Here is a 24,960-nt window from a genome sequence, read left to right as displayed (position 1 = left end):
CAGACTTCTGGGTTTCCACTTGCATCTAATACTTGACCTCTGAGTGTTCCTTACTTCTGAGTATAAGCAGAAACCTGGAGAGGCTTTTGCCTTGATAGCATCTGCCGAATTCACATGAGTGAATAAGTGAATACAGTGGTCAAGGTGTACACAAACTAAGTCTAATTGTAGACCCTTCCACCTCTGCTTAGAGCTGGGTCTGTTCACAAAAGACTACACCATTTGTATAAGGATGAGCTACAAATTAACTTGCTGCCTTTCCCCCAAGCCCTAGACAATGGCAAGGAAAATTGCCTGCCTTGAGACTTGATTCTAAATGGAAGGAGGAAAAACATCTCCCCTGAGAACTCATAACATAGTCAGAACTCACATAGTCTTGCAGCTCAGATTCACACTGTAGCATCCCAAAAATTCAAGTCAAGAATTAAGTTCAAAGTGAACCTTAATTGGTAGTTTCCAGGCAACTGACAGAAACCAATGCAAATCTATTCTAGAAGTACCCATCTTCAACACAGGTCTCAATGACTTCTCATCAGTAAATTCTAAAGAATTATAAGCTCATGGTCAAAATCACAAAATGCAAAAGGAAATAATTGCTCTAGTCAGTTTTGTGTTGCTATAACAGAGTCCCAGAAACTGGGTAATTTAGAAAGAAAAGAGGTTTATTTGGCTCACAATTCTGGTGGCTGGAAAGTCCAGGTATGAACAGCTACCTCTGACAAGGGCCTCAGGCTGCTTCCACTATGGCTGACAGCAGAAGGGGAGAGAATACCTGCAAAGAGATCCCATGGCAAGAGAAGAAGCCAGACTTTAACAATCTGCTCTCTCCGAAAGAATTCATTCCCACAAAAGCAAAAACTCGCCCCAGCAGGAGGGCATTAATCTATTACTGAGGAATCCACCCCCATAATCTATTAATGAGGACCCAAACAACTCCTTCTAGGCTTCCACTCCCAACACTGCCACATTGGGAATCAAATTTCAACATGAGTATTGGCAGGGACAAACCAAACTATAGCAATAATGTGGCATGAACAAAGGCCAGCATAAACAACAAGTAACAGAATCAGACTGCAAAGCTTTAGCAATTGAAATTACTAAACACAGCATATACAATAAGCCTATTAAATATATTAAAATAAAAAATGAAAATATACATAAAACACAACCAGAAGATTTGAAGAAGATCCAAAAGAACTACTAGAAGTTTAAGATATAATATTTGAAATTAAAAATACAATAGACAAGTTTAACGGCAGAATACCCACAACTGGAGAATAGATTCAGATGGATAGATCCAAGAAAATTTCCAGAATGTAGCCCTAAGAGAAGGCAAATATGAACGAGAGGTTATAAAACATGAAGACAGTCTTGTGAGAAATTTAACAATTATTTAATAGGGGTTCCAGACAGACAGGAGAGAAAGAGAGGGGTAAAAGTTATAACTGAAGAGATAATAGCTGAGGATTTTTTAGAAATGGCAAACCACAGATTTTAAAAGCCCAACGATCCCAATAAGGATAAATAAAAGGAAATTCACACTTGGACATAATATATTTGAACTACAGAATACCATAAACAAAAAAGTTTGAGAGAGATAAGAGAAAGATAAGACAGATTAGCATACTTTCAACAACACAACAATTAGACTTAATAATTACAGAAGTCAGAAAAAGTTTAAAATCTTGAATGTGTTGAAAGAAAATTCGTGTCAACCAGAATTTGTATATTATCTTTCAAAAACAATGACAAAATCAGACACCTTCAAACAAACAAAAACAGAGAGTTTGCCATCGATAGGCCCTCACTAAAGGCAGTTCAAAGGGCTGCTCTTTAGGATGCTTTTTAGGCAGGAAGAAAGGGAACAAGGACGGTCAGTGATGAACAAAAGAATGAGGAGCAAGGAGAGTGCTGAATATGTGCTTAATTGTAAATAAGTATTGGCTACAAATATCAATAATCTCTTTTAAAAAATAATAACTTTAGGGGCTAAAAAAACAAGATAGAAATGAAACACACAGCTGTCAATAGCATATAACTGGGAGGGGAGAATCAGAGTTAAAAGTGTTTATTGTGTGGTAGGATGGTAAAGATATTAAGTTCCCAAGTTAAAATTTCTAGCATAACTACCAAATGTAAAGAACTTTTTAACTATTAAGGGAAAAAGTGGAAAGAGAAAAATAATGCAAAAGTAGATGAGAATAGAGGAAAAAACAAAATATTGAAGGTTCAAGACACATAAAAAGCATAATGTAAGATGGTAAAAATACATCCAAATATATCAATAATTAAGTAAAACAGACTAAATACTCAACTTATAAGCAAAGACTGACAGGTAGTATATATTGTGTTTGAAAGAATGCAGGTATATTCTCTTAAGTTATGTTTAAAACACAAGGATTCCAAAAAGTTGAGAATAAGAGCATGAAAAAAATTATATCATGCAGATACTAACCAAGAAGAAGTTGGTCTTGCTTTATTAGTATCAGACAAAATAACACTTAAGATTCATAAAGATTATCATAAATAAAAAAGGTTGAGTCTGCCAGGAAGATGTAAGAATTCTAAACTGTTAAGTACCTAGATCGAGTTGACCTGATTCAGTAAGGAAGATTAGAGTAACACAATTAACAAACTGGTATTAATTAAGTGCAATATAGAACACTGCATTTAACAGCTACACAATATAGATTATTTTCAACCAACATGGAGTATTTTTGAAAAAATTGACCACAATGCTGAGTTAGAATACAAATCTCAACAATTAAAAACTGAAATCATATAGACCACAGTTTCTGAACATAATGCAATTAAGTTAGAAATCGATAACAATTAAAGGATAACTAGAAAAGTCCGTATTTGAGAAATTAAGATATCTTCTTCTAAATATAGTGGGCTAAAGAAGAAATTATGATGGAAATTAGAAAATACAGTGTGTGACCACAAAGACACTATAAACAAAAACATATTAAAGTAGACAAAGTAAGGTCTAGTGAAAAATTGTAGCCTTAAATGCTTTCATTAGAAAAGATGAAAGGCTAACAATAGGTAAAAAGTTAGAAAAACAATAATGACTTCAAAATAAATGAGTAGGAATAATAAAGAGAGTTGAAATTAATAATATAGAAAATAAAAATAGAGTAGAGAGGATTCATGAAGCCAAAAATTCTTTCTTTGGAAAGCCTTTTATAGGTAAATATTAGAACAAAAGAGAGGTTATAATTACAGTTGATGCAAACATTAAATGGTTAATTAGGAGGGAAATGTATGTCAGGGCTATAAATTGGAGAACTTACAAAAATGGATAAGTTCATAGAAAAAATAGAATTTACTAAAACTTCCTCAAGAGGAAATAAAAATTAATATTCCAAAACACATTAAAGAAAATGAATTGGTTTAAAATTGTCCCACAAAGTAAATACTAAAACCAGATAGTTGTTTTGCTTTAAAAATTTCTTAATTATAGAAATTTTAATAATGCACAAAAGTAGAGAAAATTGTAAAATGAACTATGTACCCACCATTCAGCTTCAATGATTGTCAGCACTTGCCTTTCCTTTTTATTCAATCTCCACCCTCATTTTGAGAAAACTTTTTGCTTTGAAATAATTTTGATCTTATAGAAAAGTTCAATAAATAGTACTAAGCATTCACACATATCATTCATCCAGTTTCCCCTATTGTTAACACTTTACATAGCCATAGTACAATTAATCAAAACTAAGAAATCAACTTTAGTACAATAGCATTAACTGATCTTTAGGCTGTATTAGAGCTAAAAAGCCGTGAATGTCCTTTTACTTGTTCAGGATCCAAGCAGAAAACTTCATGTCTCTATTCACTTTCAATCTTGACAGTTCCTCAAGACCAGATCATTCTACTGGTGAGTTAAAACAGATATTCAGGGGACAAATAATTCCAATTTTTCACAAACTACTCCAAAGATAAAAAAAGAGAGAACACTCCCTAGCTCATTTTATGAAGTTAGCATAACTTTGATACTTAAGGCCAACTCATTTATGAGGATGGATACAAAAAAATCTAAATGAATTACTAGCAAACCAAATGCTGAAATGTATGAAAAAGTTAATAAATCATAACCAGGGTAGATTTATTCGAGGAATGCAAAGTTGGATTACATTGGAAAACCACCTAATGAAATAAATCAATTAAAAGAGAAAAATCGTATAATCATCTCAATAGGTATAAAAATGATAAAATTCAGCATTTTCACTTTTCTTGAAAGCAATTCTCAAACTTAGAAGGAAATTTTCTAACCAACTAAAAAGTATCTACTTTGACATACAGCAAACATTATCCTAAATGGTGAAACATTGAAAATATTCCCTGTAAGATACGTAAAAAGACAAGGTGTCTACTATTACTACCTCCATTCAACATTGTATTAGAGAACCTAGCTAGCTCAATAATGGAAGAGTAAAAGAAATCAAAGCATATGCATGGAGAGAAAGGTACAAAACTTTCATTATTCACAGATGAAATATGGCCACCTATAGAAAAAAAACCCAGAAATATACAAATTATGAAAATGAATGAGAATTTTTTTGTCAGATTGCTCATAACAAAATCAAGATATAAAAATCCATTGCATTGTTTATCCACTAGCAACAACTTGGTTTGAAAATATAAAACTGAAAACTATATCATTTAAACAGCATCAACAATATCAAGTACCCAGAATAAATCTAGCAAAGTAAGTACCAAACCTTTATGGAAAACACTGTAAAATTTTATTAAAAGACATTAAAGAAGGCTTAAATTGAAGAGATAAATTATTTTCATGGATTGCAAGGCAATATCATATAGATTTTTATTCTCTTCTAATTAATCCATGGATTCAATGAAGAAGCAAGAATATATACATTCTATTTATATGATGATAACAAAAACAAAACAACGTCTTATTTTATTTTATTTTATTTATTTATTTATTTATTTATTTAAATTTTTTATTGGATTATAGGTTTTGGGGTACATGAGCAGAGCATGCAAGACAGTTGCGTAGGTACACACATGGCAGTGTGCTTTGCTATTCTTCTCCCCTTCACCCACATTTGGCATTTCTCCCCAGGCTATCCCTTCCCACCTCCCCCTCCCACTGGCCCTCCCCTTTTCCCCCCAATAGACCCCAGTGTTTATTACTCCCCTTTCTGTGTCCATGTGTTCTCATTTTTCATCACCCACCTATGAGTGAGAATATGCGGTGTTTCATTTTCTGTTCTTGTGTCAGTTTGCTGAGAATGATGTTCTCCAGATTCATCCATGTCCCTACAAACGACACGAACTCATCATTTCTGATTGCTGCATAATATTCCATGGTGTATATGTGCCACATTTTTCCAATCCAGTCTATTATCAATGGGCATTTGGGTTGATTCCAGGTCTTTGCTATTGTAAACAGTGCTGCAATGAACATTCGTGTACATGTGTCCTTATAGTAGAACGATTTATAGTCTTTTGGATATATACCCAGTAATGGGATTGCTGGGTCAAATGGAATTTCTATTTCTAAGGCCTTGAGGAATCGCCACACTGTCTTCCACAATGGTTGAACTAATTTACACTCCCACCAACAGTGTAAAAGTGTTCCTTTTTCTCCACATCCTCTCCAGCATCTGTTGTCTCCAGATTTTTTAATGATCGCCATTCTAACTGGCGTGAGATGGTATCTCAATGTGGTTTTGATTTGCATCTCTCTGATGATCAGTGACGATGAGCATTTTTTCATATGATTGTTGGCCTCATATATGTCTTCTTTCGTAAAGTATCTGTTCATATCCTTTGCCCACTTTTGAATGGGCTTGTTTGTTTTTTTCCTGTAAATCTGTTTGAGTTCTTTGTAAATTCTGGATATCAGCCCTTTGTCAGATGGGTAGACTGCAAAAATTTTTTCCCATTCTGTTGGTTGCCGATCCACTCTAGTGACTGTTTCTTTTGCCGTGCAGAAGCTGTGGAGTTTGAGATGAGAATTGCAACTCCTGCTTTTTTTTGCTTTCCATTTGCTTGGTAAATCTTCCTCTATCCCTTTATTTTGAGCCTTTGTGTATCCTTGCATGTGAGATGGGTTTCCTGGATACAGCACACTGATGGGTTTTGGATTTTTATCCAATTTGCCAGTCTGTGTCTTTTGATTGGTGCATTTAGTCCATTTACATTTAGGGTTAATATTGTTATGTGTGAATTTGATACTGCCATTTTGATGCTAAGTGGCTGTTTTGCCTGTTAGTTGTTGTAGATTCTTCATTATGTTGAAGCTCTTTAGCATTCAGTGTGATTTTGGAATGGCTGGTACTGATTGATCCTTTCTATGTGTAGTGCCTCTTTTAGGAGCTCTTGTAAAGCAGGCCTGGTGGTGACAAAATCTCTGAGTACTTGCTTGTTCGCAAAGGATTTTATTCTTCCTTCACTTCTGAAGCTCAGTTTGGCTGGATATGAAATTCTGGGTTGAAAGTTCTTTTCTTTAAGAATGTTGAATATTGGCCCCCACTCTCTTCTGGCTTGTAGTGTTTCTGCCGAGAGATCTGCTGTGAGTCTGATGGGCTTCCCTTTGTGGGTGACCCGACCTTTCTCTCTGGCTGCCCTTAGTATTCTCTCCTTTATTTCAACCCTGTTGAATCTGACGATTATGTGCCTTGGGGTTGCTCTTCTTGCAGAATATCTTTGTGGTGTTCTCTGTATTTCCTGCAATTGAGTGTTGGCTTGTCTTGCTAGGTGGGGGAAATTTTCCTGGATGATGTCCTGAAGAGTATTTTCCAGCTTGGATTCATTCTCTTCGTCCCCTTCTGGTACACCTATCAAACGTAGGTTAGGTCTTTTCACATAGTCCCACATTTCTTGGAGACTTTGTTCATTCCTTTTTGCGCTTTTTTCTCTGATCTTGGTTTCTCGTTTTATTTCATTGAGTTGGTCTTCGACTTCAGATATTCTTTCTTCTGCTTGGTCAATTCGGCTATTGAAACTTGTGTTTGCTTCGCGAAGTTCTTGTATTGTGTTTTTCAGCTCCTTTAATTCATTCATATTCCTCTCTAAGGTATCCATTCTTGTTATCATTTCCTCGAATCTTTTTTCAAATCGTTTTTCAAGGTTCTTAGTTTCTTTGCATTGATTTAATACATGATCTTTTAGCTCACAAAAGTTTCTCATTATCCATCTTCTGAAGTCTAATTCCGTCATTTCGTCACAGTCATTCTCTGTCCAGCTTTGCTCCCTTGCTGGTGAGGAGTTTTGGTCCTTTCTAGGAGGCGAGGTGTTCTGGTTTCGGGTGTTTTCCTCCTTTTTGCGCTGGTTTCTTCCCATCTTTGTGGATTTGTCCGCTGGTCGTCTGCGTAGTTGCTGACTTTTCGTTTGGGTCTCTGAGTGGACACCCAGAATGTTGATGATGAAGTATTTCTGTTGCTTGGTTTTCCTTCTACCAGTCTAGCCCCTTCGCTGTACGACTGCTGAGGTCCGCTCCAGACCCTGCTTGTCTGGGGTGCACCTCTAGTAGCTGTGGCACAGCGAGGGATGCTACCAGTTTCTTTTTCTGCTCTCTTTGTCCCAGGATGATGCCTGCCTAATGTCAGTCTTTTGGATATAGAGGGGTCAGGGAGCTGCTTGAGGAGACAGTTTGTACTTTATAGGGGTTTAATTGCTGAGCTGTGCACTCTGTTGTTCATTCAGGGCTGTTAGGCTGCTATGTTTGATTCTGCTGCAACAGAGCTCATTAAAAAACCCTTTTTTTTTTTTTTTTTTCTCAAATGCTCTGTGTTGAGGGGTTTGGGCTTTATTTTTGGATGTCCGATCAGGTGTCCTGCCCAGCTAGAAGGCAGACTAGCCACTGTTTGGCTGCCGAGGCTCCGCCCTGCTGTTGTGTGATTCGCGCTGTTCCTGCCGGCTCTGCTGTGGTCTCCGCCACGCCCTGCGGCGGAGTCTCTTCGTTGTAGCGTGTTGCCTCAGCAACGGCAGGCTGCGTCAGCAGTGGGCGTGTATCTCAGTAGGGATGGGTTGCCTCGGCAACGGCTGGCTGCGTCAGCAGTGGGCGTGTATCTCAGTTGGGGCGGGTTGCCTCAGTAGTGGTGGACGCCCCTCCCCCACAGAGCATCTCGGACCGTCTGCTCGGGATAGTTTGAAATCGCGGTTTTGTTCATCCCACTGGGTATCCCAATCCCTGCAATCCCCTGGGCTGGCCTACTGTCCAAGTCTCGTTCAGTCTCAAGTCCAGCCCTCTCAAGTCTCAGGTTGCCGGTTCAACAGGGCACCCGGACAAGCGCGCCCTGTGGGGATTGCTGGGTAGGGCCGGCCGCCACCGCCCCGGCTGCCGGCTTCTCCAGGCAGACCTACTGCCTGGCGTCCCGTGTCTTTTTTATACTTGGGAGTTTCCCCGTTCTGTGGGCAACAAAGATCAGTCTGGAAATGCCGCTCTGACTCACTGTTTGCGGATTCAACGAGAAGAGCTCCAATCCTGGGTTGTTCTCACAGCGCCATCTTGAGTCCTCGAACCCTTATTTTATTTTTTTAATGATACAAGGTCTCACTATGTTGCCCAGGCTGGTCTCAAACTCCTGGGTTCAGGTGATTCTCCTGCCTCAGCTTCCCAATAGCTGGGATTATAGGCATGCCCCATGATGTCCAGCAATGTCTTTTTTTAAAGAAGAGAACACAAATACATGTGGTAAAAAAAATAAAAATAAGAAACATTTTGATTTCCTTTTCTTTGTCTCAGAGATAAATCCGTTAATCTCTGAGTATGAAGGGCTAGGGGTGGGATCAGGAAGGAGCTTACAGAGAACTTAGAAATGTTTATTTTTTTAAACTAGGTAGTTCTTGCTGTACCACTCTTGACATTTGGGGCCTCTGCTCTGGGCCCCAGGCTTCAGAGTGCCTTGCTTGGAATGTTCTAACTCTCTCTCCAGTGCAGGAGATCAGCTAGGGAGTGCAGCGCAGTCCTACACCAGAGCCAAAACCTGATCTTACATGGGTCCCAGTCCTCAAAAGCACTTTTCTCAAAAGTTTGTGAGTGCACCAGTGACTAGGACCATTGTGGACTTGGAATGCTATCTGGGCAAGGTATCCAATACCCAAACAGACTCAGGATCCCAGGTTTCCATTTCTCCCCAGGGTACATTTCTCCTTTGGGGCATTCTCCGACTCTCCGCCACTCCACCTCTACACCACCATGAGGTTGACCAGATGCCTAGAGGAGCTCTGACACTCTCCCCCATGAGATGGTTCCTGAGTTCTGGAGGGTGGCCTGGTGAGCAGATTACTCCCACTGGCCAGTGAGATATTTCTTTTGCAGGATCACTGAGCCACCAGAAAGGTGAAGACACGCTGATTTGGAGTGATTTTCATTCATGCTGGACTAAAGACAAGGTCAGGCCTGTGGGGTACCCATGTCCATGAGTGTTCCCACTACAGTGTCACTTCCAGTGCACAGCACCCAAGGGCAGCAGGGATGGCAGTGGGTGTTGTGTACCCTGTGCACACCCCACCCCTCACCACTGGCATGCAGGATGATCTGCAGGCTCCAGGCCACCCTGGGGGTGGCCTTGCCTGTCTCCTTGAGGGTTTTAGAGGCCGTTGCCCCTCAATGCCAATGGGCCTTTTCTATCAATGATATCATGGTCTCTCAGGTCTATCTTAAGCCTTTCGGGTCAAGGATCTGACTTTTTTGTGCAAATGGGACTGATTTTCTGGCTCTGCCCCGGGCCCCCCTAACTTATCCTTCCTGCTGGTGGTGGGGTTTGGAAGGCAGAAGTGTGGTCAAGATGGAAAGAGATCACATTGTAGGAATGCAGGAATCATGGAAAATGAGAGATTAAATTGGAAGACGTTTTCTAAGTTTTTGCCGTACAGTTCCTATCAGTAAATTTAATATGATCAGAAAACAAATTACAGTTCACATTTTCTTGCATAAGCTGGGTAAGAATCTCATTTGTGATAATCATCAATGAAGCCCTTTGAGTGACTGGCAGCCCTGCGGCATGATGTGTGGTAGAGTCATGAGTAATGATATCACCAGCATTAAATAAACTATAATCAGGGAACTTCAGAGGTAAGAAGATCTATACTGTTTAAATACAAGCAGGTTTAAAGAGCCATGACAGTGTGAGAATTAAGAGCAGAGCAACTCTTCTTTTTTGATGTGAAAGATAGGAAATTAGCCAGGAACAGTTCTTTCAATAAAGAACTTGAAGAAATGGTTTCTGAATCTGAGTAAGAGGAGTTGGTGCCTAGACTCTAGGAAGAATCTTCATCTGTGCTGATTAAACAATAAACAAATAATGCCTTTTCTATTAGTTATTTTAAATCTTCATGGATAAATCACCATTCTTCACATTGGCCCCCAAATTTTGTAAGGCAATTTTTAAATCAAATTGTTCAAATAGACATGGACCTCACAAAAAAAAATTTACTTGTGGCCCCACACACCCTAGGGACAGCAATGGTTACTTGGATGTTTTTGCATTCGTTACCTGTGTCTTAGAAATGTTGTTTTATATCTACTCAATATTTAATAAAAACTTATTTCTAAAGTAAGAGACACAAGTAGAGGAAGTGGAGCTAGCAAAGAAGGCACAGAATTAGTAGTTAGAGAAATCAGAAGGGAACTGTGGTACCTAGAGGAATATAATAAATGTTTCTAAATTAATAATGGATTCATGAACCAAGAGAAAGTTGAGAGAATTTTGGAGCAGGAGATGTGACCATATTTGTAACTCAGTTTGTCAAAGTATATCATATTGGTTATGCACAATATGAAATCTGATCTCATTTAGAAAATCCTGCCCCCTTGGACCCAAAGCATCTAACACCATCTATAATACCAATCCCAGGTGTTATGTTCCAATATAACATTATAATATTCTATAATATCCTGTAATCCCTTTTAAATGTGAATTTCTGTGAAAAAGAAAGAGCTTATTAAATATAGGGTAATGAAGAACTCTAGGGGGACCCTGTTCCATAACATGTCTATCATTTAGGAATTATGTACATTTGTAATTACGTAAATATCTTAATGACTTTTCCTTTGAAATTTTTGTCCTAATTTAAGTGACACCATAAAAACAAACAAAAATGGTGTCTCTATAATATTGCTTCCTTTACTTAGCGATTTCACTTTCTTGGTTGACTAGTAAGTTGTCTGCTTATAGATATACTTAATTAATAATTCTGATTATTTTGCCTCTGTAGTAGATTACTAACCATACTCATCTTTTTTCAGAATGAAAAGAATGCTTAAATGAATTTTTTCAGGATTTGTTTTTAAGCTTTGCAGAGGGTTGTTTTCACTATCAAGTCCTAGTCTCTCCTATATGAGGAGACCCTCAATACCACTATAATCTTTTTGCGTGCTTGATAATCTCCTCTTTCATTATCTTCAGTGGCTGTTTCAAACTTGAAGCTCTCTTCCCCACTAAGTCATTTCTTTCTCCCCTATCTCCCCTTTACTCAGAGTAAATGAGTTTTCCTCCTCCTCTTCCCACTACTAATATTACTATATTATACACACACACACACACACACACACACACACAAACGCACGCCCCTTCCTGATAAATCCCCAGTCTTTACCACCATCAAATTATCTTCTCCCTTGCTTTCTTCCCATTTCACCCTAATTGGTGTTCTTGATTCTATTCATGATTAAATACTCCAGTAAGTGTTGAACTAACCCATCCTATTCAGAAACCTCATGCTCTCAATCATGCTCTCCCTCTTCCTCTCTCTCATGTACACATATGCACACACATACCTCTACAACTTCCTCCTCTCTAACTTTTTCCTACCAGTATATAATCAAATTAAATCTTTCTTAATACTAAACAAACAGCTCTTCCTTAAGTCAGTGTCCCTCTAAAAATTAGGCTACCCCTCCTGTTGTGAACTGCTTGTCTCAGCAGGTAGCATTCGAAGAATCAGCATAGTAAATAAAATCCCCTAGGATTTATCATTACATACCTGAGGATCTACATATAGTGGGCCTCCTTAGATTATCCATTTGTCTCCTTCCCATTATAGTTACTGGGAGAAAAAATATGCTTGTTTCTTTTTTCTTACTCATTCCTTAACTGACTACAGTTGGTGTCTACACCACTAGTTTGATGTAATGTCTGGGGCTAAGGTCAATAGTTTCTTATTGCCAAGTCTACTGAATATTTGTCTGCCTTTATCTTACCCAACTGTTATTTGAAGTCATAGACCAAACGGTTCTCAAAACTCCTACCTTAACTTCCATCTTCTTCTGAGGCTCCTTCCTCCTACCTCACTGGATAATTCTCTACAGATTTCTTCAAGGACTTTGGTCCTCCAGGCCCTCCTTAGATGTGGTGATCTCTGAAGTCACGTCATAGATTCTCTATCCTCTTCACTTTTTCCAGGTTGTTTAGATGACATTGTTGAAATACTTGGCATTAGCTATACTGGGATCACATTTTGAGATAGGCAGTTTTGGGAATGGGGATGGAGAGGAAGGTTGTAGAGTCAAGGGGGCAAGGTATAATATAATTTACCCTTAGAAATCCTTTGAATAGCCCATGGACACAGAATAGCACTTTCTCCCAATATGTCTACACAGTTTTCCTCCAGTGTTAGAAGAAAGTATTGAACTTCAACTGAGCAAAGGTTACATGTACTTGACTTAGGGTTAGAACCATGACATTTTAAGGGGAAAACAATCATCATCACTATGATGATAATGATTTTTAGAGACACAGTCTCATTATGTTGCCCAGGCTGTAGTGTAGTGGCTATTCGTAGGAGCAATCATAGCACCCTGCAGCCTTGAATTCCTGGGCTCAAGCAGTCCTCCCACCTCAACCTTTTGAGTAGCTGGGACTACAAGACTACTGAGTTTGGCTTGGCACAGCATCCATAAGCACAAGAGCAACACCCAGCATAGGAAGATGTTCAGCCCAGGGAATCTGAATCCTACCTCTCTTCTCATGTTTGTCTCGGGACAGACACTGAGAGGAATGGTGGGAAAAAATAATCACATCATTTAATTATTGATTTTTTTTCTTTCTCCCTATTTTTTTTTCTTTGGCCAAAAACAAAGATGTGTAGTTTGATTTGCATAAGCTAAATATCCATGTGCCCTATACTATCTGTATGTAAATAACTCTCCTATTTTTTTTTCCAGTCTGGTCTCCCTTCTGAGACCAGGCCCACATGTTAGAAATCCCTTTTCTAGGCTAATCATCCCTTCATATTAACACTCTATAGACTGATTTCATTTCTCCCTACCTTCATCCCCAGAACTACTCCCCTTCTCCAGTCCTGCCTGGAAGAATGATACCTTTGTTCAATCACCCATGCCAAATACCTGAGAAGCATCCCTGGATCTCCTTTCTGTGAGCATCCACATTCCATCAATAGCCAAGTCATATTCATTCTTACTCTCTTCAAATTGCTAAATTCATCTCCTTCTCTACCTCTCCATCCCACACTTTATTGCCTTCACACTCTTGCCATCTGCCATCTCTCTCTAGAATTATGACAGTGGCTTTTAACTGGTCTTTCTGCTTCTGTCTGATTTTTTTTTTTGGAACAGAGTTTCAATCTGTTGCCCAGACTGCAGTGCAGCAGTGGCACCATCTCAGCTCACAGCAACCTCTGCCTCCTGGGTTCATGTGATTCTCCTGCTTCAGCCTCCCAAGTAGCTGGGCCACCACCACACCCAGCTAGTTTTTGTATTTTTAGTGGAGACAGGGTTTTACCATGTTGGTCAGGCTGGTCTTGTAACTCCTGACCTCAAGTGATCCACCCACCTCGGCATACAAATGTGCCGGGTTTACAGCCACTGCACCCAGCCTGTCTTATTCTTGCTGGATTCCACAGTTAAGAATACATGTACAACGCTTGGAAATGAGGCCAAGACAGAACAGTAGAGCCTTTCAATGTGGTGCTGAAGCTTTGTTAAGTAGATCTACTCAGTAACTATTTAATTGTGAATGTATCTCCATTGGACTTCATTATTACTGTTACAATTATTGGAATTTATAAATTAAGGGCTAATACTGGGCAGTTAGTTACATATTAACTTGTAGATTTTTGGATGGTAGAGATGCAAACTTTTTTTCTGATAGAAGAGGTAATCCCAGTGTTTTATTTATTTGGCTTATTTTATTTTTATTTCAATAGTTTTGTGATAACAGGTGGTGTTTGGTTGCATGGAAAAGTTCTTTAATGGTGATTTCTGAGATTTTGGTGTACCCATCCCTGAGCAGTGTACACCGTACTCACTCAGTGTACACTGTACTCAATGTCTTATTACTCTAACACTAGCCACCAGATCTGTCACTAACTTGAAAAAACTAAAAGCTGACATTGACTCCTCTCTTGATGGTCTGTATAAACACTCATTCCTTTAGTCTCTTAGAATCAGCTTAACCAAATTACTAGTTTCTGCAGTATTTAATGAGTTCAATAAAACCTTTGACAATTGTCCATTTTTAAAAAGTTTACTGTTCTGTCTTGGCCTCATTTCCAAGCGTTGTACATGTATTCTTAACTGTGGAATCCAGCAAGAATAAGACAGGCTGGGTGCAGTGGCTGTAAACCCGGCACATTTGTATGCCGAGGTGGGTGGATCACTTGAGGTCAGGAGTTACAAGACCAGCCTGACCAACATGGTAAAACCCTGTCTCCACTAAAAATACAAAAAACATCTTAATTGATGAATAATTGTATATTTTTATGGGATACAATGTGATGTTTTGATACATGTATATTTGGAATGACCAAATCAGGCTAATAACATATCCATCACTTCAAATGCTTATCATTTCTTTGTGATGAGAGATGATAAAATTCACTCTTCTAGCTATTTTGAAAGATATGATACATTATTAGTGACTATAGACATCATGCTGTGCAGTAGGTCACCAGAATCCATTCCTCCTGTCTAACTGAGACCTTATACCCTTTGGCCAATGACTCCACTTTTCTCATCTGCCCTTGCCTCTACCGTTCTACGCTCTACTTTTTTGGAATTCACGTTTTTAAGATTTTGCATGTAAGTGAGATCGTGCAGTACTTTTTTTCCTGTGCTTGGCTTATTTCACTTAGCATAAATGTCCTCTAGGTTCATTCATGTTGTCACAAATGACAGAATTGCCTGCATTTTAAAGGCTGAACAGTATTCCATTGTATATGTATACTTTTTTTTATCCATTTGTCCGTTGTATTATTATTATTATTATTATTATTTATTTATTTTTTTGAGACGGAGTTTCGCTCTTGTTACCCAGGCCGGAGTACAATGGCGCAATCTCGGCTCACCGCAACCTCTGCCTCCTGGGTTCAAGCAATTCTCCCGCTTCAGCCTCCCGAGTAGCTGGGACTACAGGCACGCGCCACCATGCGCAGCTAATTTTTTGTATTTTTAGTAGAGACGGGGTTTCACCATGTTGACCAGGATGGTCTCGATCTCTTGACCTTGTGATCCACCCGCCTCGGCCTCCCAAAGTGCTGGGATTACAGGCTTGAGCCACCGCACCCGGCCCTGTTGTATTATTTTTTTTAAGATGTTCTGGGACTTTCATGTTTTTCACATGTTCTACATAAAATATTGACAATAGAAAAACAATAAAGGAAAAGACTCTTAAGCAAAAATCTTCCAGAACTCACAGTAGTACTCTGGCCACCATAAAAAAAAAAAAACAGTCAAGTAAACAAAGTATACTGGAGTTTAACAGTGATTTTTACATTAATGGCACAGTTAAAAAACAACGAACAAATCAACCAACCAATCTTCTCTTCCACTATTGAAAGGCAACTAAAAGTGAATCATGGTACTAGATCTTTTGTATGAAGCAGCTTAAAAAGGGAGGTGGGGACTGCAGAAGAGGGGAACAACAGTTACTAATGTAATGCTATAATGTGCAGGGTCCAGGATTCTAACAAATTTCTAAATGTCTCTAGATATATTACCGAGAATTGTATTATTAGAAAACAAATGCTTAGACTGGGTGCTGTGGCTCACACCTGTAATCCCAGCACTTTGGGAGGCCGAGGCAGGTGGGTCATGAGGTCAGGAGATTGAGACCACCCTGGCTAACACAGTGAAACCCCATCTCTACTAAAAATACGAAAAATTAGCCAGGTGTGGTGTCAAGCACCTGTAGTCCTGGCTACTCGGGAGGCTGAGGCAGGAGAATCACTTGAACCCAGGAGGCGGAGGTTGTGGTGAGCTGAGATCGTGCCACTGCACTCCAGCCTGGGTGACAGAGTCTTACTCTGTCAAAAAAAAAAAATAATAATAAAGAAAGAAAAGTAAAGTAAAAGAAAATAAATGCATAGAAATATAAACTATATGGCATTAAAACATACCCTGCTATATATACATACAGTATGTCACTTTTATCTCTTTATGCATATAACTGTATAAAGAAATATCAACAGTTTGACCTTTTGCCTGAAGCTCTTAAATACTCACAAAATGGTCAATTTGACCTTAAAATTAGCTGAAGAACCCAGGAGACTCCACTGCTGTCTAGAATCCAGAATCTAGATTCACACCTAGAGGGCCCCACCTATTAACCAGGCTGTGTGCTCCAGACATAATTAACTGCAACTTGCAAATTAAGTCAACAGACAAGTCTGAATACTGAGATTTGGCTAGAAAAAGAGCAGCAAAGACAAACGAAGCTGGAATTCATTAGACAAGCAACAGGAAGATTTTAAAACTGCTTCCAGTTCAAGTTGGAATTAAGGTGACTGTTAAGTTCCATGACTTTCCCAAACTAGTCATGTTTTGCTGTTCCTGAAAAAAGAATCTGTCATAAGCACATTCATTCAAGAAAAATAGCATGTTTAAGTTTCATACCTATTCCCAAGTTTTTCAAGGGCAGAGTATATGTTGGTTAGGATGTATTCATGGCTGGTGCATCTCTAAAATATTTTTCATGAGGGCTGCCAGCTTCTAAACATCTTCACTCTTGATGGTATTTTATGGAGAGGTGATATGTGCTCTTCCAAGGAGATTAAAGTTCAAAAGCTTTTTCAAGAAATCTTTTTTTTTTTTTTTTTTTTTTTTTGAGCTGGAGTTTCGCTCTTGTTACCCAGGCTGGAGTGCAATGGCGTGATCTCGGCTCACTGCAACCTCTGCCTCCTGGGTTCAGGCAATTCTCCTGCCTCAGCCTCCTGAGTAGCTGGGATTACAGGCATGCGCCACCATGCCCAGCTAATTTTTTGTATTTTTTTAGTAGAGACAGGGATTCACCATGTTGACCAGGATGGTCTCGATCTCTTGACCTCGTGATCCACCCGTCTCAGCCTCCCAAAGTGCTGGAATTACAGGCTTGAGCCACCGGAAATCTTTTTTTTTTTCTAAAGCAAAATCTCCTTTGACATTGATAATATGGAATGGAATATTTATTTTCCTCATAATGGAATTTTATGAGGCTCTACTGTACATTCATAGAATCCTTGAGAACTATAAAAATATCATAAAATATTATTTTAGATTTGATGGAGCTAAGCTTCTCCATCACTACTTCAGTGCCATCATTCTTAATCTACACCAGGTACAAGCCCATGACATAGTTGCTGAAATACTGTTGCATGTTGTACAAGAAGTTGTTTCCAACATGCAGTTTGTATTCCAGGAGGGAGGGCCACTCTCTGAGGGTGACCCCAGCAATCATTGCAGATAATCACTACTGTCATCTCAGAACAACCAGTGTGCTTCTGGGTACCAGCAAAAGTCACACCAAACCCGGAGGCATCCACTGCCTTCAACAGAAAGTTTGAGGATAAGTGGCAAACTAGTAGTGCTTCCTTAGATCAGATATAAAGTCAAATGCCACTCTGAGCCAGTCATTTGTGCAGTATTACACATAGAAGCTGTAAGGGTGAGGTTCCAGATGCTTGAATCTGGTATTTTCATATAACTTCCACATTTAGGGTAGCTGATAATCACAATCTCAAACTTCTTGGAAGTTTCTGCAGCTTTAGCTGACCAGGCTCCAGTCACTACATAGTTGGCACACCTTCCTGCTTTGAGGCACTTTGGGTTTCAGGGGACAGTAATGAACTGCCAGACCCACCTTCTTGCACAAAAATAACCTTGTACAGTAGTCATCCGGAGTGACTAACAATTCCCACATCAGATTCCCTGTGGTATTAATAATTTTAGTAGGAGAACGATCCAAGATGGCTGATCGCTAACATCTCGGAATTGCAGCTCCCAGTGAAAGCTCAGAGTACGAGAGGACGCCACACTTTCAGACAAATTTTGGTAGCTCACGGAGCAGTAGATTCCCAGTGGAGAAGCTCCACGGGTCACCAGCGCGACTCTTGTGGCCGGCGCAGCAGTTTCACCGGCACCTTGGCACGGCAGCTCTCGGTGCAGGGTAAAGGGGACTGGTTCCCCTTCTGACCGAGGTTTGGAGCTCCGGGAAGACAGAGTCGCCTATTACGGACTCAAGAAGGAAGCCAGACTGGAGATTCCGGGGCAGAAAAGCACCATCAGTCTTAACGCCGCTGTTTTGGCTGGCGCAGTGGGTTGCTCATATTTCAGCCCTGGGAACTAACAACTTGGATGTCCACTCAGAGACCTAATTTGAAAGTTGGTAATTACAAAGACAACAGGTGGATAAATTTACAATGATGGGAAGAAACCAGTGTAAAAAGGCTGAGAATACTCAAAATCAGAATGCCTCTCCCTCCAAAGAGGATCACAGTTCCTCATCAACAATGGAACAAGACTTGATGGAAAACGAGCGCATCCCATTAACAGAATCAGGCTTCAGAAGATGGATAATAAGAAACTTCTGTGAGTTAAAAGAACATGTTGTAGCCCAATGTAAAGAAACTAAGAACTGTGAAAAAAGGTTTGACGAAATCCTAATGAGAATAGACAACTTAGAGAGGAATAAAAGTGAATTAATGGAACTGAAGAATACAATACAGGAACTCCGAGAAGTATGCACAAGTTTAAACACTCGAATTGTTCAAGCAGAAGAAAGGATATCAGAGGTCGAAGTCCAACTTAATGAAATAAAACGAGAAGACAAGATTCGAGAAAAAAGGATAAAAAGGAATGAGCAAAGTCTCCAAGAAATGTGGGACTATGTGAAAAGACCAAATTTACGTTTGATAGGTGTACCTGAATGCAATGGAGAGAATGAATCCAAGCTGGAAAATATTCTTCAGGATATTATTCAGGAAAATTTTCCTAAACTAGCAAAGCAGGACAACATTCAACCCCAGGTAATACAGAGAACGCCACAAAGATATTCCTCAAGAAGAGCAACCCCAAGGCACATAATTGTTAGATTCACCAGGGTTGAAACGAAGGAGAATATACTAAGGGCAGCCAGAGAGAAAGGTCAGGTTAATTACAAAGGAAGCCTATCAGACTTACAGCAGATCTCTCAGCAGAAGCTCTACAAGCCAGAAGAGAGTGGGGGCCAATATTCAACATCCTTAAAGAACAGAACTTTCAGCCCAGAATTTCATATCCAGCCAAACTAAGCTTCACAACTGAAGGAAAAATACAATCTTTTATGAACAAACAAGTACTCAGAGATTTTATTACCAACAGGCCTGCTTTACAAGAGCTTCTAAAAGAAGCATTATACATAGAAAGGAACAACCAGTATTAGCCTTTCTAAAAAATACCAAAAAGTAAAGAGCATCAACATAAAGAATAATTTACATCAACGAATGGATAAAACAGCCAGTTAACATCAAATGGCAGTAATCCTAATTTTAAATCGACTAAATCCCCCAATCAAAAGATACAGCCAAAACCCAATGGCATGTTACATCCAGACCCATTTCACATGCAAGGATACACAAAGACTCAAAACAAAGGGATGGAGAAAGATTTACCAACCAAATGGAGAGCAAAAATAAATAAATAAATAAATAAAAAGCAGGAGTTGCAATTCTCGTATCTGATAAAATAGATTTTAAAGCAACAAAGATATAGTGGTAAAAGGATCAATGCAACAACAAGAGCTAACGATCCTAACACCCAGATACATAAAGACTTAGACTCAATGAGACAGAAAATTAATAAGGATATCCAGGACTCGAACTCAGATCTGGAACAAGTAAACTTAATAAATATTTATAGAGCTCTCCACTTTAAATACACAAAATATACATTCTTGTCAATACCACATCACACCTACTCATAGGTTTAAATGAAACATTGATTGGCCATTATTAATACCCATTATTTTTAGAATAAAGCAACATTTCCATTCTCTCTCCCTCTTTTTCTTTCTCTTTCTTCCTCTCTTTCACTCCATTTTTTTTCCTTTCCTTCTCTCAAAAAAAGAAAAAAAAGAAATCAACTTGTAGACCTCTAGATCCAGTTCGGCAATGTCTCTCTCATTGCTTGATTTCCTTCCTTTCCTTCTCTCCCTCCCTTCCTCCCCTCCCTCCCCCCCTCCCTCCCTCCCTTCCTTCCTCCCTCCCTTCCTCCTTTCCTCCCTTCCTGCCTTCCTCCCTTCAAAAAAATAATAATAATAATTTTAGTAAAATCAGATGACTTGTGGCTCATCTCAGGAACACAAATGCCAATTATTTCGTGGTCTAATAATTATTTTTCTATCTATAACAACACTGAGTTCAGCACCTTGGTGGGCCCAGGGCAGAAGCTGACCACCTGCTTCCATGGTGTGATGGAGGGTGGGGAATCAGCTGGTGGGGACGTGGGCAGCGTGCATCTCTCCACCCATAGTGTCAGGAGCCTGTTGACCAGTGTCCATGCTCTATTAATGTGACTCATGTGTTTTAACTCTTTGGAAATTATAATTTGACATCCTACTGCTACTAATGAATTGTTTCTAACATGCTTATCTGGTGATATTATTTCTCTGCTTAAATCCCTTAATGGCTGCCTGTAGCCTTAATAACTGATGCTCATACTCCTTAGTTTGACAGTTACATTTCCTTCATGCCTACTTTTCTAGCCAAATCTCTTCCCATCCCCTCATAAGCACTATATTTCAACCACACAGCACTAAAGTGTTTTTCTTTTTGTACTAGCTGCTTTCTTTATCTAGACCTCTTCTTCCCATTCCATCCCCACTTCCCTTTTCCCCCCTTTCCTCTTTTCTATCTTACTTATCCTTCAAGATTCAGCCCAAGTGTCATCTCCTCTGAAAGCCTCTCCCAGTCACCCTTGCAGGATTAAGGTGTTTCTTTCCTCTGCTCTCCTTGTGCTTATACACATCATACTCTCTCCAATTCTTCATTTACTTGCCTGTTTCTGAGACTAAACACTAGAGTATAAGTTCTTGAGCTAGGAACCGAATTGACCACCTCTGAAGTATTTATATCCTGAATTTTCTAACTGCTACAAAAATGAACTATTTACCTCATCTGCCTCTGTAATTAATCAATTTATATAGTAAAATTATGTTAAGTGTATTGACTGCTAGCATTGTGCTAAATATAAGCAGAGTTAGATGTAGCCTCTTCCCAATGGCCCTGGCTCCTAAATTTAACCATTATTTGATAGGCTCTTTTTCCTGATGCATTCTTAATGTTATAGTCAATGAAAAATAAAATTTTCAATCATGCTGTTGTTTAATATTTAATAGAGGTTGTTCCACACTTCCCCATCGGATAGTCATTAATATTCTCAGAATTTTATCCATACCTTAAACTTGGCCTACAGTGAAACAGTATTTATGAACATAAAGTGTTCCCATTTTTCCCAAGAAATATAAAGGAAATTATCACTTGCTGGATTTAAGCCAAGTTGTCCCCTGGTAGATTCAGTGTTCATGGCCCTCTGACAATAGCATGTGCCGCAGCCTCACGCAGTGTACTGTGTGGGCCCTTGACTGTGCTTTTCTCTCAACTATTTCCAACTGTGGGTCATCCACAGTTGGAGACATTTCACTGTGTGATTTCCTATTGACAAATGTCTTTCTTGGGCATTTTGTAATGCTGTTCTGTTTGGAGCAAGTTTGTTCCCTTTGGCAGAAAACACTGTTCAAGAGAAAAATTTCCTAATGAAAAGAATCCTAGACTTCAAGGCTGAGTATCAGCAGCATATGGAAAAGAACAACTACATGAGGGTAGAACTTTGTACATGTAATTGACTTTGACTTCAGGCTCCAACCAAAGACAGCATCAGGATAAATCCTTTTATGCTTTAACTTGCTCTGAACCATCTCCCAGATGTCCAGATTTGTGGTAAAACATGTTCTATCTGTGCCTGAAGTATCTTGATGCTCTAAATCTTTGCAAGAGTATTTTATTCTCTCATCCATATTAGAAAAACGTATCAGGAAAGCAAACATAGTTACCTGATGGTCTCATGTTAGACTTTTTGTTTATTTAAGTAAGCACCTCTTCCTATTAGTGGACTCATCTCAGAATATTTCAAAAACAAAAGTCTCAAGTGATGTGGATATTTCTGCCTTGTTGTAGTGGAATTAGCTGGATTGATGATTTTCACACCAAACTCTGAGTGTTCCAATGAGTTCCTTGGAAGTCTCTCAGGATCAAGGAGGGTAAGTGGAAGGGGCTTCCCACTCCAGTTTCAATATGAAGTGCTCTATTTTTATCCTTTTTATATACATTGATCTCTAACATGGATTTCATTTGAAAAAAGCATTCCACTGTTAAAAGATAAGTTTACAAAGAGAACAGAACTAGAATATTTTTTAAAAATTCAGTAGTTAGCTTACACTGCATACAAATAAAGTAGGCATGCGATACTGATATTGCTATTAGTTCAAAGCAGTAACACATTTAAAAATTCATTTATTCTACAAATATCTATTGAGTTATGATTGCTGCCAGATATGTTCAGTTTGAGATTCTACCCAGTATGATGAGATAGTATTTTTCACAAGGTACATGGCACTTTGCAGATGTCCACCACTCCGTAAACTATGTAGCTGGAAGGGAACCCGGGAATTATCCAGTCTACACTCTTCCTTTCATAATTAAAGAAGCTGGAGTAGAAAGAAATTAAGTAAGTTGAACAATGATACTTCAGGCACCAAGTGGCAGCTGAGGTAAATCCACATGCAGTTTTCCCTGTGTTTATAAAAATAATGCATCTTGGAGATGACAGAGGAAACTAAAATATGTTTTGTCTTATTTTATATTGCAAGACTAACTCTGTTCATGTCAAGTTGCTAAACCATTAATATATAAAATAAAAAATTTTACTTTTGTATGATTGAGAAACATTGTGAGAACCAGTCCCTAAATATGAATTCTTTTCTTTCCTGTTTCACTGCACTATATGCAAAAATTTGTTTCCAAAGAGATCAAGGAGGCATATACACTGATTTATCCTATGGTTGTTATTAAATTCTGCCTAACCTCAATCTTGCTCTGAGGTCCTTTCCACTGCAGCAGTCAAGTTCATCTACTATCCCTGTCCCACTAGTGTCAATACCTTGACCTTCCCATGAGATGTTAGGAATCCCTGTGGTTGCAGGGATAGGACTGGCAATGGATTAGGGAAAGACTGAGCCAAGCAAGACTGTTAAATCCAGTTGTCCCTGGTCCAGGTTCATGTAAGAAGAGAAATGGCTTTCTGTGGACATATGCAATGCTGAGCTGCCAAAAAGTTTGATGGGACGGTAGAGGAGGTAGCTCTCTAAATATTGGAAATCCCAAGCCCATGGAAGGTGATGGCACATAAGGAAAGACCTCACACTTTGGAGCCAATGGACTTGGCTTTAGAATCCCAGCTACACCTCTTACTGGCAATGAGACTTTGCAAATTTATTTTAACTTCTCTAAGCCCCCAGTTTCCTTCTCTGTAAAATGTGGTTGTAAAGATGCCATGAAATAATGTATGTAAGGAAATTTATTAGCACAGTGCCTAATAAATTTTAGTTTTTCTTTTCTTTGCTTTAAATTCCTTAGTTTCCTCCCATATAAGGCCCTGTCTCTCTTCATCTCTGAGACAGCTCTGCTAAAGAAAGATGCAAGCTTTTGCTAATCTACCCTTGAAGAAAAGCTCCTTGGAATTTGGACCTACAGTTTCAAAATTTGGCATGCGAAACCAACACTACTGTGACAAGGGAAAAAATTGTTTGTGACAGAGAAAAATTACCTGCAATTTACAATACCCAGCTGCTTCCAAAAGAGGTTCTTTGCTGAACAGAGTGATGGGAATGAGGATGCAAGGTTAAGATAGTTCACCAAATTGTTCTGCATAAAAAAAATCCTGTTTATTTATTTATTGTAGGAGGTAGGTGGGGGTGGGGGTGGGGGTTGGGATCTGGGTGAATGGAAAATGAATGAGATCCAGAAGAACCAGGGAAAACATGGAGTTTATGTGTGGGCAAGGGTGGAAAAGTGGCTAAGGGGAACTTTCTGAGGAGACCCCATGTGGTAAACAGGAATTTTTACTAAAATTTGCTATGTGGTGTACCATATAATCTGTTCATGCCTTTCTCCACAAAACCTACAATAAAATCTGTATTTCTTATCAATTTGTTGGGTGGAGTTGATTTTTTACTTGTTGAGAAGTACAAGAAGAACAAATTCAAGTGTTAAGTCCCACCTCAAGGTGTCTGTGAGCCCAGGACAGGGCTGCCCATGAGGTCCAGGAACATCTGGATCACGTAAAAATCGGCACCCTCAGCTGGGTGCGGTGGCTCAAGCCTGTAATCCCAGCACTTTGGGAGGTCGAGGCGGGTGGATCACGAGGTCAAGAGATTGAGACCATCCTGGTCAACATGGTGAAACCCTGTCTCTACTAAAAATACAAAAAGTTAGCTGGGCATGGTGGTGCGTGCCTGTAATCCCAGCTACTCTGGAGGCTGAGGCAGGAGAATTGCCTGAACCCAGGAGGCGGAGGTTGCGGTGAGCTGAGATTGCGCCATTGCACTCCAGCCTGGGTAACAAGAGCGAAACTCCGTCTCAAAAAAAAAAAAAAAATAGGCACCCTCTCCGCTGGTGAAGACATGTATTATTTTTAAAAAGCAGAAAGAACAAACACCTAGAAACCATTGTTAT

The 24,960-nt window shown here is 39.2% G+C and overlaps 1 long non-coding RNA gene across 1 annotated transcript in view; it reads left to right on the top strand.

The window, feature by feature from the left end:
• Nucleotides 1-24,434, top strand: part of LOC144579287 (uncharacterized) — a 42,963-nt gene extending 18,529 nt beyond the window's left edge. The window contains exons 3-4 of the long non-coding RNA XR_013526583.1: nucleotides 22,405-22,487; nucleotides 23,863-24,434. This is a non-coding gene — a long non-coding RNA (uncharacterized LOC144579287). The remainder of the gene's footprint in view (nucleotides 1-22,404; nucleotides 22,488-23,862) is intronic.
• The last annotated feature ends 526 nt before the right edge of the window (nucleotides 24,435-24,960 follow it).

Source organism: Callithrix jacchus, chromosome 14 (assembly GCF_049354715.1).
Source record: "Callithrix jacchus isolate 240 chromosome 14, calJac240_pri, whole genome shotgun sequence".
Classification (NCBI taxonomy): domain Eukaryota; kingdom Metazoa; phylum Chordata; class Mammalia; order Primates; family Cebidae; genus Callithrix; species Callithrix jacchus.
Note: the sequence above shows the minus strand (reverse complement) of the source record. Positions and strands in the feature narration are given on the sequence as shown.